General features: G+C 39.9%; 1 pseudogene across 1 annotated transcript; it reads left to right on the top strand.

Annotated features, from left to right (window-relative positions):
* The first annotated feature begins 1576 nt into the window (after window positions 1–1576).
* Window positions 1577–14439, top strand: LOC144529266 (sialic acid-binding Ig-like lectin 14; annotated as a pseudogene). The gene is made up of 11 exons (XR_013502971.1): window positions 1577–1618; window positions 2011–2435; window positions 3054–3207; window positions 4010–4145; window positions 5227–5378; window positions 7426–7558; window positions 8281–8333; window positions 8974–9133; window positions 9384–9522; window positions 11201–11300; window positions 12707–14439. The product of XR_013502971.1 is annotated as a sialic acid-binding Ig-like lectin 14 (transcript).
* Window positions 14440–22464: the final 8025 nt, after the last annotated feature.

The following is a 22464-nucleotide window of genomic DNA, read 5'->3' as shown; positions in this document are numbered from 1 at the left end:
ATCTATCATGGTGTTGTTGGACTTTAAGTTATACACACTTTTATTTTTCTTACAAACAACTGATTTCAAAGTGATTGCAAATGGATTTCCACACAAAAAAAAACACAAACAAAAATCTTTTTTTAGAAAAAGTAGAAGTATTTCAACTTGATTGCAACATCATTTTATGTTCCCACTAATCATAAACTGTTCATTGCTGTTGATATTAAACAGGTTCACAGTTGGATCCCAGTAATAGAAAGTACAGAAGAAAAAAAAGAAGAAACTGCAAAAGAGCTGCTGAGCTGGGGAATACAAATAGACGGTAAAAGTGTCTGTTCTATTGTCAAACTGGATTTTGGTTATTTTTCACCAATCTTCAGCTGTTGAACATAGCACGTTAAAAAAGTTAAATAACATAAAAAATCCCTGCAGTGGACAATGTAAAGCACAAAGTTCAGCCAGTTTATATATTTAGCCTCAGGGAACAGAATATGTAACTGCACCCTTCAGTAAGTCATTAATTGCTCTCATTCAGATTTAATTAACCACTTTTTTTCCCTTCTTACTATCTACTGCCTCTGAAAAATGTTTCAATGTGCAATCGCTTCCTTCTCTTGTTGGCCCCATCGACCAATCAGGTCACTCTAAACAGGGCTCATGACACCATATAATCACACACAGTCATTCAACATTTCAGATTTCATTTAAACACATTTAAGTAAAGACCAATTCTCTCTCTCTCTCTGTGTGTGTGTGTGTGTGTGTGTGTGTGTGTGTGTGTGTGTGTGTGTGTGTGTGTGTGTGTATGCGTTCTCATCCTTCTACCTTTGTCAGGACCGACAGAGTTTTAGACCTTTAGAATGAGGACATCAGTCACTTCTTCAATAGGCTGTTTGAGGGTTAACATTTTAGGATTAAGTTAGATAGATAGAAGTTTATATTAAGATTACGGTAAAGGTTGATGTTATGTAAACGATAGCCCTCACAAGTATTTAATCACAGACATTTGGTATGGGTTGGGAACATGCACTCATAACAGCTGCCTGCTAACATCTGATTCTACTGCTATGCTGGGGTTAGGCTAACCCTCTGGTGGCAGAAAGTGAAATTGTTCCATTGTGATTCCCCAGTTTTTGAAGCCTTGCTAAATATTTACAAGTGTGCAGAAAGGCAACGTGTAGCACTACATCAGGTTTGATTACATTTAAGGGATCAACTCCCCTAAACTATAAAAAAAAAAATAATTGTTCACTCACCTGTAGTCCTGTAAAGAGTTTTGTTTCTGTCTCCATGATTTTAGCATCGACACCAAAACAATTGGGGTTAATGGAATTTAGCTTTTGGTCAATTTGGTAAAAAACGCTATGGCTGTAGATTCTTGTTTTTAGAAGAAACATTATAATAAATAAGTATAGTGTTTAAAATGGAGAAGAAAAAAAAACTTAGGGACAAGAACACACACACACACACACACACACACACACACACACACACACACACACACACACACACACACACACACACACACAGAGTCACGATTCCACCACAGACACAAAAAACAGAATCTCACTGCTAACTTTCTTCTTCCTCATTCACTGAACAAACCCATTAAACTCTGCTGATCATCATTTCACAGGTAAGATCAAGTATATCAATGTGTGTATTTTTCTGTCACGTAAACCTAAACATCTGTTGATTAAGTCAAAATATTGGGTTTGGAAATCAACGTAAAATGAAGTCTCTCGTGGGAAATTAGTGTTGATTTATCTCAGTATGACTTATTTTACACTTAAAGCAGAGTTATTAGTTACATTAAACAACAGCTTCCACAAAATGCCACATTAAATTTTAATTGCTGCCCTGAAGGCAATTCTCTTCGAACCATTGTCTGAATAAATAAATTGTAATTGTTTTACATCATTAGCAGAAATAATTTTGTGAATGATTTCATTATTGCCTTTTCTCTCTCTTTATTTTTGTTTAAATGTTCAATGGTACATCTGGATTTAATCTCTTCATCTCCTCTAGCAGGGATGTGTGTTGGTCTGGCAGTTGTCATTTTGCTCATCGCTCTGATGCAAGGTCGGTAGTTCCTGATTGCATGTATGGGTATTTCAGGAGGTGGAAGTGTTTTCTTGTTGTTTTTTTCCAGTAAAAGGAGAAGGATTGTGGTAGAGAGATTGCATATGCCGTTGTTTTGTCAAATACATCTGCATTTTAAATACTTCAATGTTGCCCCTTCAGGTGTCTTTTGTCAAATTTGGGATGTGATGCTGCCCAAAAGCATCGTGGGCCTCAGTGACTCCTGTGTCACAGTCCCATGTCGCTTCAAGATCCCCAACAATGAGAAAGCAAACATCCTAAACTGCTCAGATGGTGGGATTTGGAGGAAAGGAAGCCTGACCGGTCCTTTCGTCTTCAATGCACGCACTCCTCACTCTAACACCATACAAGTAGGTGGTCCTTTGTGACACAAAACTCACGAGTCATCATTTAAGTGAACTGCCACCTCTGAAGCAACACTCAAGCAATTTGACACGCAGTAAAGCCGCCATGTGTAGCGTTTGAGAATGTCTTACTTTGGTTACTTCTGATGAAACTGTGACTGTTTGTGTACGGATTAAGCAAAACGAGACTTCACATGTTAATCAGTGAGCTTTAGAGGTGTTGGTAAGTGTCTTTTTTTCACTTTGGACAAAGCCAGGGTATCTGTTTCCTCGTGCTTCCAATCTTTAAGCTAAGCTAACCACGTCCTGACTCCGTACTGTACTTCACACACAGACATGAAAGTGATAGTAATCGTCTCATCTAACTCTTAGTAAGAAAGTAAATAAGCATTTTTCCCAAAATGTTAAACTATTCCTTTAAGGCTGACCTGGGCAAATAGTGGCCTGCAGGCTGGATCCGTGTGACCTACAAGGCCATCATAAGAACTTATAAAGGTTACAATTAAAAAGATAACAAATTTTTCGCTTACTGATAAAGATGTATTGGGCCTAAATTATGAAAGGCGTCAATGCTGTTTTCATTAGTAATGTCACTTGTTTAATTTAATTAATTTGTACTTTTAGGGGCAAATACTCGGGGACTTAACGAAGAAGGATTGCACTACAATGTTCTACAGTTTCTCCAAAAACTACAGCGATGTGTACTTCTTCAGGCTGGACTGTTCAAACCACATCAAGTACAATTTCGATGATGGAGTCATCATTACCTCCCTACCAGGTATGAATGGATGAAGTGATCAAAGACAAAAAATATATTTTTTTTTAAAAGGTAACTGATTCTGTCTCATATTCATGACTAATTGCAAAATGATTGACCATAACTTAATGATCTGTCACTAGTCTCACTTTACCAGACCTTCCTCCGCAGCGCTGCAGAGGAAGGTCTGGCTAGTCCACACAGCATTCCGGGATGGGAGAAAAACATGTACTGGTTTATTGGCATTTCTTTAAACCAATCACAATCGTCTTGGGCGGTGCTAAGTGCCCGACAGAGAAAAAATAGCCTCTGGAAGGAACTTGTTTTGGTGGAACATGTGTACGTTCAAAGGTTGTTTTAGTCGTGCAACAGAAAACTCAGATTGGACAGATAGTCTAGCTAGCTGTCTGGATTTACCCTGCAGAGATCTGTGGAGCAGTTAACTATAGTCCTCATAAAATCAACACAAAGAAAGCAGACATTAACGGATATCCGGGCGAAAAGAGCGTGATCCGGCAGAATTTCAAGCGGCACCGGAGCAATACAGGAAGTGGAACGTCGTGGATATAGACCAATCTGTCACTAACTCTTAGATTGTTTGAGTGTTTGTTTGGCTGAGCAGCAGAAGAAAAACACTGTCTACTCAAAACAGCAGACTGACACAGTTAGCGACCAGATGGGGAACATATGTGGAGCATGTAGCAGCTAAATAGACAGATATATGTTTTCAGGAGTCGGTGGAGTTTAAACCTGAGCTAAATATCAGGTCTGTGAATGTCTCTTTGTGATCTGTGTGATGTGATATCTGATTCCTCCTAACCAGAGCCGCTTCCTCCACTGCTGACTGCTGTGACTAAGGTGTTAGAGGGGGCCCAGGTCAGGCTGCAGTGTTCACTCCCAGTGCCTTGCTCCACCCTGCCCCCCTCCGTCACCTGGTGTCCGTCACACAAATGCAGCAGGTGATAAATCACTCATTCATTCATTAATTCATTCTTTCATTAATTTACAGAGGACATTATAGGGGCAGGTTACTCAATTATTGTACTCATGATGAGGCTGACTTCATTCTAGATTTTTCTCATTGTCAACAAATTCCTTGAAATGGTTTCCGAGTCCCCTCCTTTTCATATTGCTCTCAGCTTCGAGCCCTTTGGCTGAAGACGTGAAGCTTTAAAAACAGTTCACAAATATATCATTTCATTTTTAAAATAGCTGAATCATCTCCTAAAACTACCACACGTTACTGGACAAAATAGTGCATTTATTGGGTACTATTTTCTGCTGCAGAATAATAATAAAATGCATAAACTACAGTGTGTTGTGTTCATGGTAATGGAGAAACGTCATGTAGTGTGGATCATTCATGGAGCGAGGTCCTGACAGCTCAGCTCGGGAAGGATCATGATTTTTGAATCCCTTATTTGTCTCTCGTATAAAAAAAAAAATAAATAAAAAAATTCTGCAACAGAAATTTTAAATATACCAGGGTTTTTAAAAAAGAAAAGGAAAATAAAGAGTCATGTAAGCCGTATTGTTTGAGTACAAGTTTGAGGTATTTGTAATTTATTTCCATTTTATGCTACTTTATACTTATATATAGGAAATATTGCATGGTTTTTACTTCACTACATTTATTTTACAGCTATGGTGACAAGTTACTTTAACGACATATGATCATATTATGAAATATGATGAATTATTTTAGATTAAACTACCCAACTTTATAACGGATTTCAAAAGAGCTTCACTGCTGTCTTTAATTTCATTAATAGTATGATAGAGCATTATTTTATTTTTACATCTTATATACATTTTGCTGATGATACTTTCACTTAACTTTGTGATGTCGGACATTTAATGCAATTTGTATTGCCACATTTACTTAAACAAACTTCTTCCTCCACTGTTCCCTAACTCATTCATATTATAGTTTCTTGAGTATCATTTTCATTATTTTCGTGGTAGCTTTTTGATATACACTGTGCTTTATTTCATCAAAATTTCAGTAATTTTATTTGTTCTCTTTTTGCAAAAGCAGAGTGTGGAGGATGGACAGACGATCATGACGTCCACACTGACCTTCATCGCCTCAGCTGAGCATCACAAGCAGAATCTCATGTTCTGTCTCCTACCCGCTGACAAAAGGGGGCAGCAGCCAGCCATCTTCAGCGACTCAAGAGTCTCGACGTCCTGTGTGAGACACTCAGTGTTTGTATGAACCATGCAGAGGTAGAAAGAGTACCACAGTGGCCTCTACTGCAGTAGTACAGATATTTTACTCATGTGGAAACAAAAGCCCTGATGTCCAAATACGTTTTAGCGACTTCAATAGCTTTTATTTAAAATGTGGAGAGAGTGAAAGTAAAAGAAGAGTTTAAAGACCTCTCTAAAAAAGTTTTCTCTCCATTGCTGACAATTCCTTAGCATCAAAATGTACTTTAAGTACCAAAAGTAAAAGCACTCGTTACACAGATTGGCCAATTTCAACAATGTATAAAAAGGTGGCGCTACTACTTTATATACTGCGGTATAGCTTAACCTATAATAATACGTGATTGTATTTGTTGAATATATTTTGTATTAATAATCTGAATCTGTAAAGTAGCTAGTAACTAAAGTTATCAAAATAAATGTAGTGGTGTAAAAAGTACATAAATTACAATTACTAAATAGTAAAAAATAGTAGAGTATAAGTAAAAAATAAGTACAGTACTTGATTAAATGTAATTTGTTACTTTCCACAACTGAGAGGACTTGGGACACAAGTCAAAAAAGTTTGGTAACCACTTCCTTAGACCAAATGATCACTGAAAGCTTTATTGGGGAAACAATGGAACTCTAAAAAATCACTCATTTAGCAACACATGGTTGTTTTCTCTTTGAACTTCTGAGTAATACCCACAAATTGATAATTAATTTATTCATTTACTGACATTCGACAAGTTCTTCTTCCCTTACTTATTCTTCCTTCATTATGAAGAACACAATGATGCTGATTTATTGCCCATTAGGTTGATAAATGTGTTAGATACAAAACAACGCCGACTTGTTTCAACATGACTTCGTCTCACTTGACCTGAAGGGGATTTTTCTTTTTCTTGAACAGACGGAAGCTTTTCCTAAACCAGTCAATGTTTGAAGAGCTGAACGTGTCATAACTTGGTGTTGACGGAAGTAATGAACCTTTCAAGTATATGGCTGCATTACACAAGGTGCCTTTGTTACTGCATTGCAGGCAGGGGTACTGTATACTTTGTGATAGTGGTGGGAGAAGAAAAAGTAGAAATACTCTTTGACAAGTAAAAGTCCAACAGATTCTCACTCCCATCGCGTAAAATTGGGACGCTTGGTCAGGTGCCTTTGGCGTTGTTATTGACGCTAAAAGTCTCCTTTAGCATCAGATCTAAACACACTATCTAAATGCACTTGGTCGGGACTATTGGCGTCACTTTTGACGCAGTTAGGTTTAGGAAAAGGTCGTGGGGGGGCTTACGTTTCCATGATACGCGGGAAGAACGGGACGGTTGGGTTTAGGAAAAGAAGGACAGCACCGTTGGGTCCAGCAAAACAATAACGGGATGGTTGGGTTTAGTAAATTGCTCTTAGTGCTACGTCATCTTCAAACTCCGTGTAGCTGCTTCTCTCCCTGGTGCGTTCTACAACCGCGCTGAAGGTTTTTTTTTGCGTCGCTTCTGTCCAAATGTCTGTATTTTACGAGTTCGGAGTGAGAACGGGTTGAAAAGTCATGCATTCAAAATTTATAAAATGTACTTAAAGTACCAAAAGTAAAAGTACTTATTATGCAGAATGGACTATGTGAAAACAATTAAATAAATGAATTATAATTATCAATGCATTAATGTTTATATCACTCTCTCAAGGTGGATCCAACATTGTAGTTATTTTAAACACTGCGGGGTAGTGTGTGAATCAATAAAGTCTTATCTTAATGTAACAATAGGTCATCATTCATTTGTTGATTGTGTTTTGTATTATTAATTAACAGTTTAATAGGGAGAGACTCACATGCACTCACGGCCGGCCCGGCTACCAAAACAAAGAACCCAGAAGCTCTGATTACAACACACACAAAAGAGAGGAATTGTGACTTTGTTCTCTGCTCAGGACGCCTTTACTCCATATCTTTACATTGCAAATATTTGTTTGCTGCAATACTGATGTTCTGAATGCTGTATATAGTCCATTTAACAACAGATATCACTGTCTGTTTTCCAACAGATGCTCCTAGAGTCCCCGTGGCAACACTGGTGACGTCTGGTCCTGTTTCTGAGGGGCTGTGACGTTTACATGTTGGAGTGATGCTAACCCTCCCATGAGCCTCTACACCTGGTACAGAGCCGACAGTGGAAAGGTAAGAGACAATCTTTCAGAAACTAATTTTTTTCACCTGCTCTATGTGGACAAAAGTATGTGGACAATGATCTTCTGATACTTTCATGGATCTTTAACCCTTGTGTTGTCTTTGGGTCAAATTTGACCCATTTTCTAAATGTCTATATCAGAAATATGGGTTTCTTTTTAACTTCCTAATTTTAATTAACCAAAAATAACATGGATGATTCCATACAACGTGCTTTGCAAGTACAACAAAAGATTGGCTCTCTAATTTCATTAAATTCCTAATTTGGGCTGTTTTGTTAAATCTTTTAGCATTTGAAAAAGAAATTGAAACGTTTCGAAAACAGTATCCCAACTTAATGTTGACATATACCAGTCTGTGATTATCCTTCTTTTAATATTAGTCTAAATAGTTCATCATTTCTGCTTTTTTAACTCATGAATTAGGTATAATTTCCTATAAATGAGGTTTATTGACCATGAATTCCAAAAATAAGTGTAAAACTAGTAATAAATTGGTGTTAGTGGTGTTTATACATGTTAGTGAAAAGAAATGTAAAACGGCAACAACAAAAAAACACTAAAAACATTGAAAAAGGGTAAAAAACATCAGAAAAAGTGTGGCTTTTTTGTTTTGGCCCGGGAGGACGACAAGTGCATGGTCCAATGGAAGACAAAACAAAGTGCACAAAGCCAGCTCCATATAGAAATGATTTTCACACTTGACTGTCACAGAGCCCTGACCTCAAACCCATCCAAACCCTTTGGGATGAACTGCAACACAAACTGCAAGCCAGACCTCATTACTAAACCGTTGCCGATGTTCTTGTTACTAAACGGGAAGAAATCCCTGCAGGCAGGTTCAAAAGTCATGTGCAAAGCCCGAACCCAAAAGAGTAGAAACTTCTATAGCAGCAGTTCAGTGTTCATGTCTTTGAATGAGATGTTTACTGCTGCCTCCTCTTATAGTTGATTAGTCAAATAATTGGTTGTTTTGGTCTTAGTTGACTAAGATTTATTTAGTCGATAAGTCAAAAAAGTTATGCTTTTTTCATCCTAAATTACTTATTTCCAATAGACTTATGAGCACATCTCTGGTGAACACAATATTTAAAGTGGTGCTTTTGCATGATTCTTTGTGGAGAAACTAATTTTTACAGATCTGTCGATAATTGATTAGTCGACCAAGGCTGCATCTCATAACCCTTATGTTGCCTCCTCGAGTCCTCCACTTGCCTCCCTTCCTCGCGTCTTAGAACCTCCCACAGAGAAGGCACAGGAAAGACACGAGGATATCATGGGAGGAGAGAGGCAACGGGGCAAATGTGTTTTAGAGTGATGAGACGTCCTTTCCTCTGAAGCGTCAATGAATTCGTCAGCTGTATGGGCGGAGTTAGCAACTCTTTCAGCTGCACGGCTTACGGGAAGGCTGCTCTCGTGTATCCTCGCTTATGGCTCCTCGGTGAGCCCTCTCACTAACCCCTCTGTCCTCGGGGCAGAAATAAGAGCTTTGAGACGACCTTCACCGAGGAGTGACAGAACAAGTTCCAAGCCGAGGACCGAGGAGTCGAGGAGCTATCAAATAAGGGTTATGAGATGCAGCCTATGAATTTCTTTAGTCCATGACAGCCTGTTAAACAGTAACATATGGGATAAGGCGTCCACATACGGAAATTGGCCATACATACTGTCAGGGTATTGTTATACTACAATAAGAGATAAAATCCAGATTCTCTCAAAAGCTGTACTTTAGTTTTCCTGTTGGATTTCCCTAAAAACATTGCCTCTCTCTAGCTTTGACTTGTAACTGAAACATGTATCACCTCTCCTCATCTCAGTTGACTAAGAAGGGGGAAGGAGAAATGCTGGTCCTGCAGGTCCATCAGAACGACAGCGGGGTGTATCTGTGTGAAGCTCAAAGCCCAAGGGGCTCTCAGAGGTCCAGACCTGTGTCTCTTGAGGTCAACGCCACGACAGGTTAGATTCATGACACAAAGCAACACTATAAGTGCTTCATCATGCCAGTGCTCTTACTCTGGTCATCGGCACAAGCACCGCCTTGGAATTGTGTCTTATGATTCAGTCAGCAGCCAGTGAATCAGGGAATATCTTGTGAATACTGATTCATAAGTGAGAGTAATCCAATTCACTAGATAAGGATTCACCACAGGCTGATAAAGGAAACATAATGTGAACGAGATTAAATCTACAGTAAAATACACACAAACTGGCAACACTGGTAGTTTTTTTGTCAATAACAGACAAACTTGACATTACATGACAAAGCTACAAAGTAAAGCCACTTAGTAAAGTAAAGTGGGCTGACAAAGTAAAGCTACAAAGTGCATTTACTTAGTAAAGAGTAGTAAAGTGAAGTGAAGTAAGGAAAGGTAAAGTAAAGCTACAAAAGTAAAGTGAAGTGAAGTGAGGTGAGGTGAAGTGAAGCTACAAAGTAAAGTGAAGTGAGGAAATGTAAAGTAAAGCTACAAAGTAAAGGGAAGTAAAGTAAAGCTACAAATTAAAGCCACAAAGTAAAGTGAAGTGAGTTAAAGTAAAGTTACAAAGTAAAGTGAAGTGAAATAAAGCTACAGAGTAAAGCTACAAAGTAACGTAAAGTAAAGCAACAAAGTTAAAGGTGCTGTAGGTAGGATTGTGAAGATCCAGAAAATTTGAATATCGACAACTTCTCAGTCCCTCCCCCCTTTCCGCAAAAGCCCAAAACTGTCTCCTAAGCCCCTCCCCCCACAAGGGAGAATGAATGCGTGTGCATGAGCAGTGACTGACACCCCCCCTGGCCCTGATTGGTGCATCTGAACAGGGAGCTGTGGATTTTTGCAAACCTCACTACAGGCTGTAGGTGGTGCCAGAGGAGCCAGATTCTTTTTAAATGACCTGCTTCATGTAGTTCTACTGGAACATAGGGTCAGTTTCAGCAAATATCACAGAAAGTTAGTTTTATAAGTCTTACCTACTGCGTCTTTAAGTAAAGCTACAAAGTAAAGTAAAGCTGCAAAGTAAAGCTACAAAGTAAACAACACATTTCATAACAGGTTAACTCAATACATGCAGCAACAAACAACATGAACAGAAGCATATTAAACTAGAAGTGCAGACCTCTGCCAAGGCATGCCCTATTTCACAGAGTGTTCTGTCTAGAACTTATTTTTCAGATTATTCCGACACCAAATGAATCGCAATGTTAACAAAAGTGAAAGTGCCCCATGATTTGGATCCGCTCCAAAATTAAATGGGTTATTCCTTGGCCCCTGCTACCCCCTTCCACCTCATTTCCACTGATAAAAGAAAGTTTTTATTTTATTTTTTCCCCATCTGGTTCAGAGGCATTATTAGATTAGATTATTCATCATTTAGCTGTATAACCATATCAGTTTCTATCACTGATGTAAATGAAAATGTTTAAAATTAACAGCAGAAAAAACATGAATAATCCTGTCTAATAATATGTTAAGGCTTATTTTACCAGTTCAAGGTACTGTATGTGCAGGGGCATAGCTCAAAATTCTGGGCCCTGTAGAAAGGCATTTTCTATGGGCCCCTCCCTGCATCCACAGCTATTCATTCTAGCCCCTGCACATACAGAAATTTTTTATTTTTCCGACTCTTGTTGTTCAGTTGCTTTAATTCTGTTGTTCAGGCAGCAGCGAGAGTCTTGTGGTGATTCCCTACATTATATGTGGAGTGTTGCTGGTCCTCTGCATTATGACTGTCGCTGTGGATGTGTACAAGTATCAAAGGTAAGAATGTAGTGTTTGCCATTTTCACCTTCTCATTTCCCTCTTCCACATCTCCCATTGTTTTAGAGCAGTGGTTCTCAAACCTTTTCAATAATGTACCCCCCTTTGAAATATTTTTGGTAGAAAAAGAAGCATATGTAAAGAGGTACATTACGGCGCTGCACAATCAGTGTCTGATTTACTAAACAAAGACCGTGTAACTGAAAAACACTTAAATGCTACTATAAATGTTTAGAAACCATAACTAAATGAATGTATTATTATAGTATAATTATTTCAGGGAAGTATGCATGACAGATTTTCTTTTTTTTTTAAATTACCATTTTTTTTGAAAAATCTCAATTACCCTGCAGTACTCCAAAGAACCAATGTGGCATCATGACTTCGCGGAAACATACACACCACTTTCCTGAAGCCAAGTGGCATGTTATCTGTACGCATTTTGAGCTAGCCGCGTGTATGTCTACGCTGTATACAGCAGAAGGCAGTCTGCAATGTCACAGAGTAAACATACACGGCACTTTCTAAAGCCACGTGCCGTGTTATCGCGAGGCTACGGTTTGGTTTAGGATACGTCACACGCGGGTTGGGTTTAGGAAAAGAAAAAATGTGAAATGGAAAAGTCACACGCCAGATCTGGTTGGGTTTAGGAAAAGACACGCGGGACACAATTCCCGTTCTCCTGGGTGAAAGTCCTGTGTTTTACCCATCCTACACCCCGACCAACCTCCCTACACGGATTATCGGCCTTTCATACTACTCGCTACGGCGTCAATTTACGCGCAATTGCAAGGGTTATCGGCCTTTCTTACTACTCGCTACGGTGTCAATTTACACGCAATCGCAAGGTAATGTAAGTCAATGGAGGCCAAACGGCGTTGATAAACATACTAAAAAGCGACTATGCGTCTTGATAACACGCCAATTCGTATGCCATTATTGGCATGTTATCAAGACGCATACTCGCTTTTTAGCGTGTTTATCAACGCCGTTTGGCCTCCATTGACTTACATTACCTTACGATTGCGTGTAAATTGACGCCGTAGCGAGTAGTACGAAAGGCCGATAATCCGTGTAGGGAGGTTGGTCGGGGTGGAGGATGGGTAAAACACAGGACTTCATAGACGTCATAGATACGCCACTTCATAAGATCTGAAAGAACCCCTAAGGGTACATGTACCCCCATGTCAGAAACACTGTTTTAGAGGGTTAGAGTTTTCTTACTATAATATTATATCAAGATGTTGTAGTTGAATTATAAGGCACTCCCAGTTTTTGAAAATCAGACATGCTGTAATTTATTACACTGATTTATCTTCATCTTGGTGCTCTGCCAAAAATAAAAAATCTGTCCTAGTAATTTTGGTTAACATTCCTTCTCTGTTTGTTTTTCTTCTCGTCCCAAGTATTTCCAGGAGGCTGAAGGTAAGCAGAAACTGTTCACCTTAATTAGAGAAAGTGGCAGGCAGCCAGACAAGAGACAGTGAAAAATGAGCCCCCACACAGCACTAATACTAGTAGATCTGATAAGGAGTTTTGACATCATCTGCAAAACAAGGTCTAGTCACTGTCTCGTCTAGCTGACATCCTTCGCCCTCTCTGTTTGACCGAAGCAGGAAGTCGGGGTGACTAATCTTCAAATATGTAATACGTGTTTCATTTTGTTCTTTAAAAAAGTGAGTCTCTTCCCTGCAGCATTCACAAAATAAACAATCTTGGTCTAATTCATTTTCAAAATATACAAGTATATGAGTACTACGTCATAAACATGCAATCTTTCGTTAGGGGTCTCTCAATCAAAACAATACCAAAAGACGCAATTTGGTGACGTCGTGAGGTATCGTGGGATCATGCGAGTTGTTGTCTTAACAACCCTAACCCTAAAGACCGTTTTATGCTTCTGCGTCGAATCGACGGTGTACCCCCGCAGACCCCGTGTCTACGCCGTAGCCTACGCCGTAGCCTACGCCGTAGCCTACGCCGTAGCCTGACGTGCACTCTCGATGGTGTTTTAAGCCTCCAACGTCTCCTTCCAGGCAGCGCTGCGACCGTTGACTTCAAGGCACCTAACCCTAACCATAACCATAACCATACCCATTGCCTAATCCTAGTGCAGCGCTGCCTGGAAGGAGACGTTGGGGGCTTAAAACACCATCGAGCATGCAACGACGTGCACCTCTTGAAAAATGTAACTACACGTCGCAGCTACGGACGTTGCTCAGCCGTGGCTTGGTAGCGTTGCATTTCCCCCGACTCATTTCCTGGTTCTCCTTCTCCGTAAACAACATGAAATCAAGGAGAGGGTTAACTTTTCCTGCTACAGATTTCCCACCGTGGTCAGAAAACACAGGGGAGACACTTTATTTCTCTCACTATGACTCTGGAGTCGGTACTCGCTCCGAAGCTAATCACCGTCACTCTCTCACTTCTCCCTCGCTCTATCACCCGCTGCCCACACACACGCACACACCGGCCGGCTCGACGCACACACCAGCGTAAGTATAAAGCAAAGTAAAAATATAACAAGAGTAAGTATAAACATCAGGCCACTTACGTAGGCTACAGCAAAAGCTCTGCGTGGAGCCTCCGCAGAACCATAAAACAAGCTTAAGCCGTTGCTGTCATTGCAGTTACCTTCTCCCGGTGAGGATTAAAAAAAGAAAACTCCTGACTGACGGTCAGGAGGGTTTTACCGGGAGCCAAATTATTCGCAGAGGTCTCCTCCTCTCCAAAATAAATGTACCTGGTGATTACAGCCGGTAAAACAATGATAAAAGACACTCTCGTTAGTGGAGAGGCTGCGAGCCGAGATGCCGCTAACGTTCGCTCATCTTGTTTCTCTGATAACTTAAGATCCAGATGTTCGAAGACTAAATCTTTCATCTGGTGAAAAAATAGAGTTAAAAAATGACCAAGTTAGAGCCAACATTTATGTAACTTTAAATACATTTCACTCTATGTGGATGGTTGATGTCAAATCAGTTTTGGCTTCCAGGCAAGTTTAAATGTGTTTATGAATATGAAGGAAGATGTTAACTGGATTATTAGGATTTCTTTTATTTTCTCAGCAGATTGAGCTGAAGGGGTAACAAACCTACTCTGATCTGAGGACCTGCAGTGTCACCGCTGACTACGACCGTATCCAGGTATCTGCAAACCTTATATACATATTCATGGTGATAAATCATCTTACCTGTGTTAAAATCAGACAACACTAGATATCTAACCAACTGTTGTACATGTGCATGTGTCAGTTGTGAAAAGTAGGATTAATATTAAAAATAAATTGAGAGGAAGCCGGAAGAACAGGGTGATGTAGCATATATTTATCCATCTCCAGTCATGTTGGAACATGTTGTGACGTGTGAACATGCTCCATTTACAAAAATCTGCTAAATTGGATATAAAAGAGACACTAAAGGCTTAGTAAAAACAGGTTTGAATGAAATGGCAAAGCGTGGCCTAGCACGCTGTAAAAATTAATCAATTTAACCATTTTATATTACACACTACGGACAAACCCAGTATGCAGTATGACTGCCTTCGTCGTATGTAGCAAGCGGTTTTGAATACAGCCAAGGAGATTGTGAAGCTAGAAATTAGCTGAAATTTTGACACAATATTGTTTTGTTGTTCTACTTTGCAATTTAAGACGTTGGCATATCCTGGTGAAGGCAATGAATGCTCTGATTGGTTGGCAGTGTGTTTAGTTAATGAGGTCCTTGTGTTAAATGGTCAAAAAGGTAGAAGTAAGAGAAACGCAAGAGATGTAAAACACCTACTGTAATATCACAATACTTGTACTAGATCTTAAATGTTGTTTTCAGTTTTATTAACTTCTCTGACATACAGATCTATGGCATTAATTATGGCAATCAAGGCATTAATTACCAATGAGTCATCAAATAAACTCTGCAACAGATTTTCTTTTAAAAGTTCTCGTTTTGTTTTGGAGGTTTTTTTTGGTCATTATACAAACATTTAAATTAGTAACAGTATATACTTATCTGTGTGTTCCTGTACTCTAATGTGTGCGTGTTTTTGTTTTTACCAACTAGCCTCGAAAGCCTAAAACGATGCCCTCTCCTGACGTTTCCGACTATGAGAACACCATCGCCCTGGAAGCAAATTTCAAAGATCAACTGCCGCCTAAGTTGACCTGAAGAATTGGGTTGAAATGTTCTAAATGTCTAAATGTCTAAATGTGTATATTAAAGCTTTAGTTTTAAATAAACATAACAGGTTATGTGTCCGTGCATGTCAAATGTATGTACTCCATATTCCTTATCTACTTATTTTTTTAACATTCTTTGAAGCTGTGTGATGCAAAGCTGTAGCTTTTTGAGCTACCTTGGTAACAAGCAGCACACAGTGACATAAACTTCTGTCTTAGTTGGAAAATGTAACAACTGCATAACATAACTGTCCATATATGATGATCTAATCCCCCTCGTACAGAACCCAGAATGAGATCAGAGTCATGTCCGAGTCTCCGACAGCACACCAAACTCCCACATCCTCAAATATCACAGGAAGCACTGCCACGCCGGTTACTTCAATCTTTGCTTTGAATTCACGCTTCGTTTATTTTCTATGGTGCCTGTCTGACTGTTGTCTGGCTGTCATGCTGAATGCCTGCCTAATGTGATTAAATTGGTGGCAGTTTAGTCTGTGTGTGTGTTTGATCCCTAAAAATAGACAATCTGTGTCAAAGCGTCCATGGGCCAAATGCCAAAACGTGTCTTTTCATGCCTTCGCTAAAGGTTGTAATGCAAGTGCCAGCTTGCATCATTTCATGTTTTTTTTGCTCCGTTGTTGCCAGCAATAAATGTAATAAGAAACACCATCAGATACATTTTTTTTTTTTTACTTTTTGTGTGCTCATATAAGATTCACAGAGCAAAAGGAAAACTTGATCTGTCAGGTATTTGCATGCTGCCTCCCCCACTCGCCCATTCACTGCTGCATTCCTTACATTCCTCCATTCAACAGAGGTCAGGAAAGAGAGTGAGAGAAAAAACACAGATACAAAGTGGATGATATCCGGAACGTGGGTGGTTGGGGAAATGATTAGTGGGCCTGTGAAAACCACTATTGAGGACAAGCCCCCCCACACACACACACACACACACACACACACACACACACACACACAAGGCTGTTCTACTACCCCATATGGCATTATCTTTGATGACAAAAGGAGGGCGAGCGAGTCATCTCTGCAACCGTTATGACGTAGGTTTCTGTGCATCACTTTCACTGGCCTGAAGTTCAGCAGTTCAGCATTTGATGGCAAACACCATCTGTGATCTGATAACAGTAATATATACATACAAAAAAAAATGGGGAGGTTTGAGGATGCAGGATGCAGCTCTCAAGTTTCTGTATCCTGGTGGGCGGTAATTTATTTAACACAAACATTTCATTAGAAGCAGGAAACTAGTAGCTTCTTGGAAACTACAACGTCATTCCTCGGATGCAATTTGAACCCACTGACAATGCAGCTTTGAAACAAGCCAAGTTTAGTGAGTAACATAATGATGCTACAGTTTAGCTTTTTTAGCTGACACTTTCACCCAGAGATGATTAAACTGGGTGAGTAAATTGTGACTTATTCAAAAGTTGGTCTCCGAAAAATGTCCATTCATACAACTAATTTGCAGTAGCAAACGTAATAGTAGGAAAAGCACCAGCTGGATTATGGATTTGTTTCAACATAGGACACAAATGACTGCCACTGCAAAATGTAGCCTACATATGGGATATATCTGCAAAATATTACTGTCCTTCCTACAATATCTGCACCCAGTACAGGTACTGTAACTGAACCATGTTAGAAACATTTTTATGTTCAGGGAATTTAAAGCACTTGGTAAATTGAGACCGAGATTTCTGTTCCACGTCTAAAACAACTTCTGAACGAGCACATGTTCCACCAAAACAAGTTCCTTCCCGAGGCTATTTTGCAGGGGCGATTCTAGGATCTGACCTTTGGGGGGGCTTAGCCCCTAATGAGCAGTTGATAGCAGTTAAGCTAGGGAGGTCTGACATACGATTTTCTTTTTTTAAACCCTTAAATCATGACTTCTGGTGAGTTTTGGGGAAAGAAATAGACAGATTGAGACATGCAATTATGACAAACTATCAACAGATTCAAGGCATCTGCTGTGAAAAAAAATGGCAACTACAAAGCATGATTATTGCAGCACATACCCAGGGGCGTCGGACTAGGGGGCAAAAAGGGGACTGAGTACCTTTTTGGGCCTGAGTATCTTTTTGGAAAAAGATGCTAGAATGAATAGCTGTGGATGCAGGGAGGGGCCCATAGAAAATGCCTTTCTACAGGGCCCAGAATTTTGAGCTATGCCCCTGCACATACAGTACCTTGAACTGGTAAAATAAGCCTTAACATATTATTAGACAGGATTATTCATGTTTTTTCTGCTGTTAATTTTAAACATTTTCATTTACATAAGTGATAGAAACTGATATGATTATACAGCTAAATGATGAATAATCTAATCTAATAATGCCTCTGAACCAGATGGGGAAAATCCAACATCTATTTTTCTTAAAGGGGTGATTGAATGCAAACCGATTTTACCTTGTCATAGTTGAATAATGACAGTTTAGTGGGTAACTAGGGCATACATAGAACCTCAAAATCCCATTGACACCTCTTTCCTCTGCAAACTTCACAATTTGAAACTGCCTCTGAAAACGGGCAAATCTCAACGAGCTGCGTAGTTGACGTCAACTCGGCGGCTCCTCCTCATTTGGCTCTAGTCTCTATCTTTGTCACGCCCAAACATTTACATAGGCTACATCACTGACCTGAGGTCAGCTTAGTCTTCTGAATATGTCGCGCAGATCTCAGAAATTGTATACATTGTTCATCTGCTATTTTACCACTAAATTCACTTCGGAGACTTTTTTATGCGAGAAATCAACTATGTAGAGGTCAAATATGGGCAGTTTTACGGAAATTGATGTCTAATTGCAAATTTTGGCCGACTGTGTGTCGGAGTTCAGCGGCCGGTGCTGCCTGTGTTGCTGCCTCGCCGCCCGGCCTGCCTTCCTTCACAGACCCTGGCCTGCTGTGAGGTAGATGGAGCTCTGTCACGGCTGGCAGCCCACGGCATTCCATACCCGCGCAAAGCCACCGTTTTTTGGGTTACTGGACTACCAAAGCGCCGCTGCCCTGACAGAGCTCCAGGGCCTGCAGCTCCCCTCTTCCTGCTAAATGGCCGGTGTGTGTGGAGTGAGGGCTAGGTCAGCGAGCTTATACGCCAGCAATCTCTTACCACAGGTTCCAATTAATCTTATAATGGATGTGTATTGAGTTATTTAAACAAACGATCGGGAAATAAAGCGCCTCTTGTCCGCGAGTCTCGTTGATAGAGCCTGAGGCTGGATGGAGCTCTATCAGTGAGAGCTAGCTAGCCTCCTCGTAGAATTCCTCTGAAATTCACAAAAATGCATTAAATTGAAATTGGACACCATTGTTAGCTTTATAAGACCTTGAGATAGATGTTACATAAGTGGCGTGACGAAATTCAAACTGTAAATATACTCGAATTACGCCGAAAATTAAGCTAACTAGCCGGGATCTGTACACATAGGATTGGAGGGACAGTCGCAGCTAACGAAACCCCTAATGTTCACAAAAATTCATTAAATTGAAATCGACACCATTGTTAGCTTTATAAGACCTTGGGGTAGATGTTATATAAGTGGCGTGACAAAATTAAAACTGTAAATATAGCTTCTCTAGTTATGCCGGCAGCTGGCAGCCAGCCAGCTCCACGGAGCTCCACGGAGCTCCGCGAAGCCCCGAGTATTCCAGTAGTCCAGTACCCAGGGAAACGGTGACTTTCACCATGTATGGAGGTTGCCGCTTTCTCGTCAGACTGTGTGGAGCTCCTAGCTAAAGTCTGACACGTCTTACCAAATTTGCAATTAGCCATCAATTTTCATAAAACGGCCCATATTTGAGCTTTATATAGTTGATTTCTCGCTTAAAAAAGTCTCAGAAGTGAATTTAATAACGAAATAGCCCAACAAACAATGTTTAACTTTGCAGTGTCTGAAATATGAGACCTGCTGTCTCGTCTCCAATGTGTTTCTATGTGGTTCGCTCAAACCAATCAGCACGCAGCTCATCTAAATATTCATGAGCATACCATATTTGGAAGAAAAGCTCTTGTTCCAAATAGAGCCATATTCACAGGGTAGTTAAGGGCCTAATTTTCAGCCCAACCAATGTTACATACCCTATTAGGAGACCTTAAGGAACAGTGTAAAATACCCTATATAATCATTCTATCACCCCTTTAAGAGCCTGGGCCTGATAATAAAAGCATTTACTCTAATACAACAACTACATTATATGACATCAATAAATCTGAGAAGACCAACTTTAATGATGACCCAAAAAACAATATTATGCAATACAGGAATAGGATGTATATAGCAAAAATCCATGAAATGCATATGTAAATATAATGTGAATGGAATATTTTAAGTGTTTTAAGTGTTTTTGCCCGTACAATATATGTCCACTTTCTCACCTGGTTCTTCCAGGTCCCTCTCTTTGTCCACTCTCTCTCCATCCTGCTCTCTCTCTCCATCCTCTCTCCCTCTATCCCCCTCCCTCCGTCATATCACTGACAAACACATACAAAACATTTTGTAATCTAATTGCTCTCTGCCCTTCTCCCTCTCTATTCTCCTCACTCCTTTGTGCTGTCAACCAGAAGGCAAATGTAATCAACTAATCAACAGAGAATGTATCGTGTAGGCTACCAAAGGTTATACAGTCACCTATTTATAACATATGTGAATATGGGGTTGCTGTTCAGTGCAGTGGGATAATCTTAAAGGCTTATCTTATACTTTATCACCTGAACCTGGCTGTGGTGAATAAGCCAGGCTAATTCAGATATAATTGCCATCATTAGTGATCAGGGAATCACAGATTGGTTCCACAAATACTACACCTGAAGCCTACTTAACATGTTTATTCAATTAGATTTAGATTTTCACTCCATTAGCCACACCTTTTCAGTGGTTGAAAGTAGCCATATTCTGATGACCGAATTCCCCAAAGTTATCTGCACAGACTGAACGGTAGGCTGAGGCGCCCTCGTTCAGGGAATCGCAGATAGGCTGATGACTTTAGGCTACAACTGAGCTGAGCCTGTCGTCATTTATCCTATTCCATCGCTAAAATGAGGTTTGCAAAAGTAATAAAGTTTGAGCACTAAACGATTTCACAAAATCACAATGATAAGGGCTTTATTTTTCAGGGGTGCTGAGATAATTTTTAGGGGCGCTTCGGCGCTAGGCTAGATTTTTTAGCCTAGCGCCGAAGCGCCCCTAAAAATTATCTATGTGCAGAGCCATCGTTATTACGCCCAGTGCTTAGCGCTCCCTATCCCAGAAAGCTGTGTGGACAAGCCAGACCTTCCTCCGCAGCGCTGTAGAGGTAGGTCTGGCAATGCGAGACTAAACACCCCATGGCGTTTTGGAGAGTAGTGCAAAGAAAACCGTGTTGAGCTTGAACGCCTTTGTAGCATCTGTGGAGGCCAAATGTTGTCTTATAAATATGGCTTAAAGTTGTGGATGGACAGCTAAACAAGCTGAAACTCACTACTGCGGTCTGTAAAGCCGAGGAGAGCTGGTAACTCTCTGACGGGTTCATATGAGCGACATCTTTCACATTGTAATGTTTTCACATTGTCATTTCATATGTTGTTCGTATAATAATATTGATTATAGCCACTTTAATCCGGCTTCATCCACAATCAAGCCAAAACAGATACATGACTAAAACAGAAAATGTCCCTCATCTACAGAGATGACTTTCACTGGGGGAACTGACGTGATCCTAAAGATGCAACATGCAAAAACTTTGATGAGTAAAATATCAACTGCAGAAGTATGACCTCAATTTCCAGAAAAACAGGATTCATAATTGATGCTGTTTCTTGAAACAGCATAAATGAAGCCATGATGCCATGAAGTTATAAAATGTAAAAACACTTTTCAAAAATCACAGTTTTTCGAAACTGCAGAAATTCCGTAAGTGCAAATATGCACTTAAGGTGCCAAAACAGTTGGTGAGTGATGTTATTAAATCACAAAATTCCAGTCTTATTGAGTTTTATTTCCTGTCATCGTTTTTATTAATGTTATTACATGGCAGTAAGCCACACTGGGAGCTGCGCAGTATTATCTTTTATTTTATTGATTTATTTGATGAGGGACCATGCATATTTATGAACATTGTTGTATAAAAAACATCTGCAGTCCCTAGGCAGGTGACATAGGACTAATATAAAAACAGCCAGCAGTCATACAGCATTCATTCACTATAAATTAAAAAAGTACACATAATGGTGATAATACATTGACAAAACAAACAAAACAAAACAAACATACATGATGACAAAGACATTATTCATCCACCTCTATACTGCATTCAATTTAACAGTGAAAGTGTACGGGAGACCACAGACTTGTAACTGATGGAGCAGCTGGGGGTCAAGAGCACATTCATTGTGGTTGAGAGTTTTTCTAATGCCCTTGACAGGAGCAAGCAGGGTCTTTGTTTACTTTATTGCATCATCTATCCTTCATTTCATATTAATGGAATGTGCTGCTGTGATGTCATCACTTCCTCTGCACATTTGACTTTTCCTTTTTTTCCTTTCAGTTTTATGATTTTCTAGTGTCCAAAACTCTATCATATCTTGTATTCTTCTTGTCACTTTCTGCCGTGTTAGGTTTTCATTGTATTCACTTTCTGGCATCTATCCCAATGTTATGTGTGAAGAAGAGACACAGGAAGTGAAATAAAAGAAGAAAGTGAGGTGATGACATCAGACTACAGAGGAAGGAGGGGAGGAGGAATTGCTCAATTTGGTATTTTCTGATTATTCTATTGCATTTTATGTCTAATGGATTACTTTCAGAATCACAACAGTTTGTTTTGAGATGAGGAGGGTTAGTGGAGTGGGGTAGGGGGTTGGGGGAGAGGGGGGGGGGGGGGCTGTCCAGCGTGGGCGTTGATGCTTGAATGGCGATGATGGCTGATGACTCAGGTGATGTGTCATGCTGCTATGCTATAAAAAGGGAACTTTTACATTTTGTCCACACACAC

This window comes from Sander vitreus, chromosome 14, assembly GCF_031162955.1.
Source record: "Sander vitreus isolate 19-12246 chromosome 14, sanVit1, whole genome shotgun sequence".
Lineage (NCBI taxonomy): Eukaryota > Metazoa > Chordata > Actinopteri > Perciformes > Percidae > Sander > Sander vitreus.
Note: the sequence above shows the minus strand (reverse complement) of the source record. Positions and strands in the feature narration are given on the sequence as shown.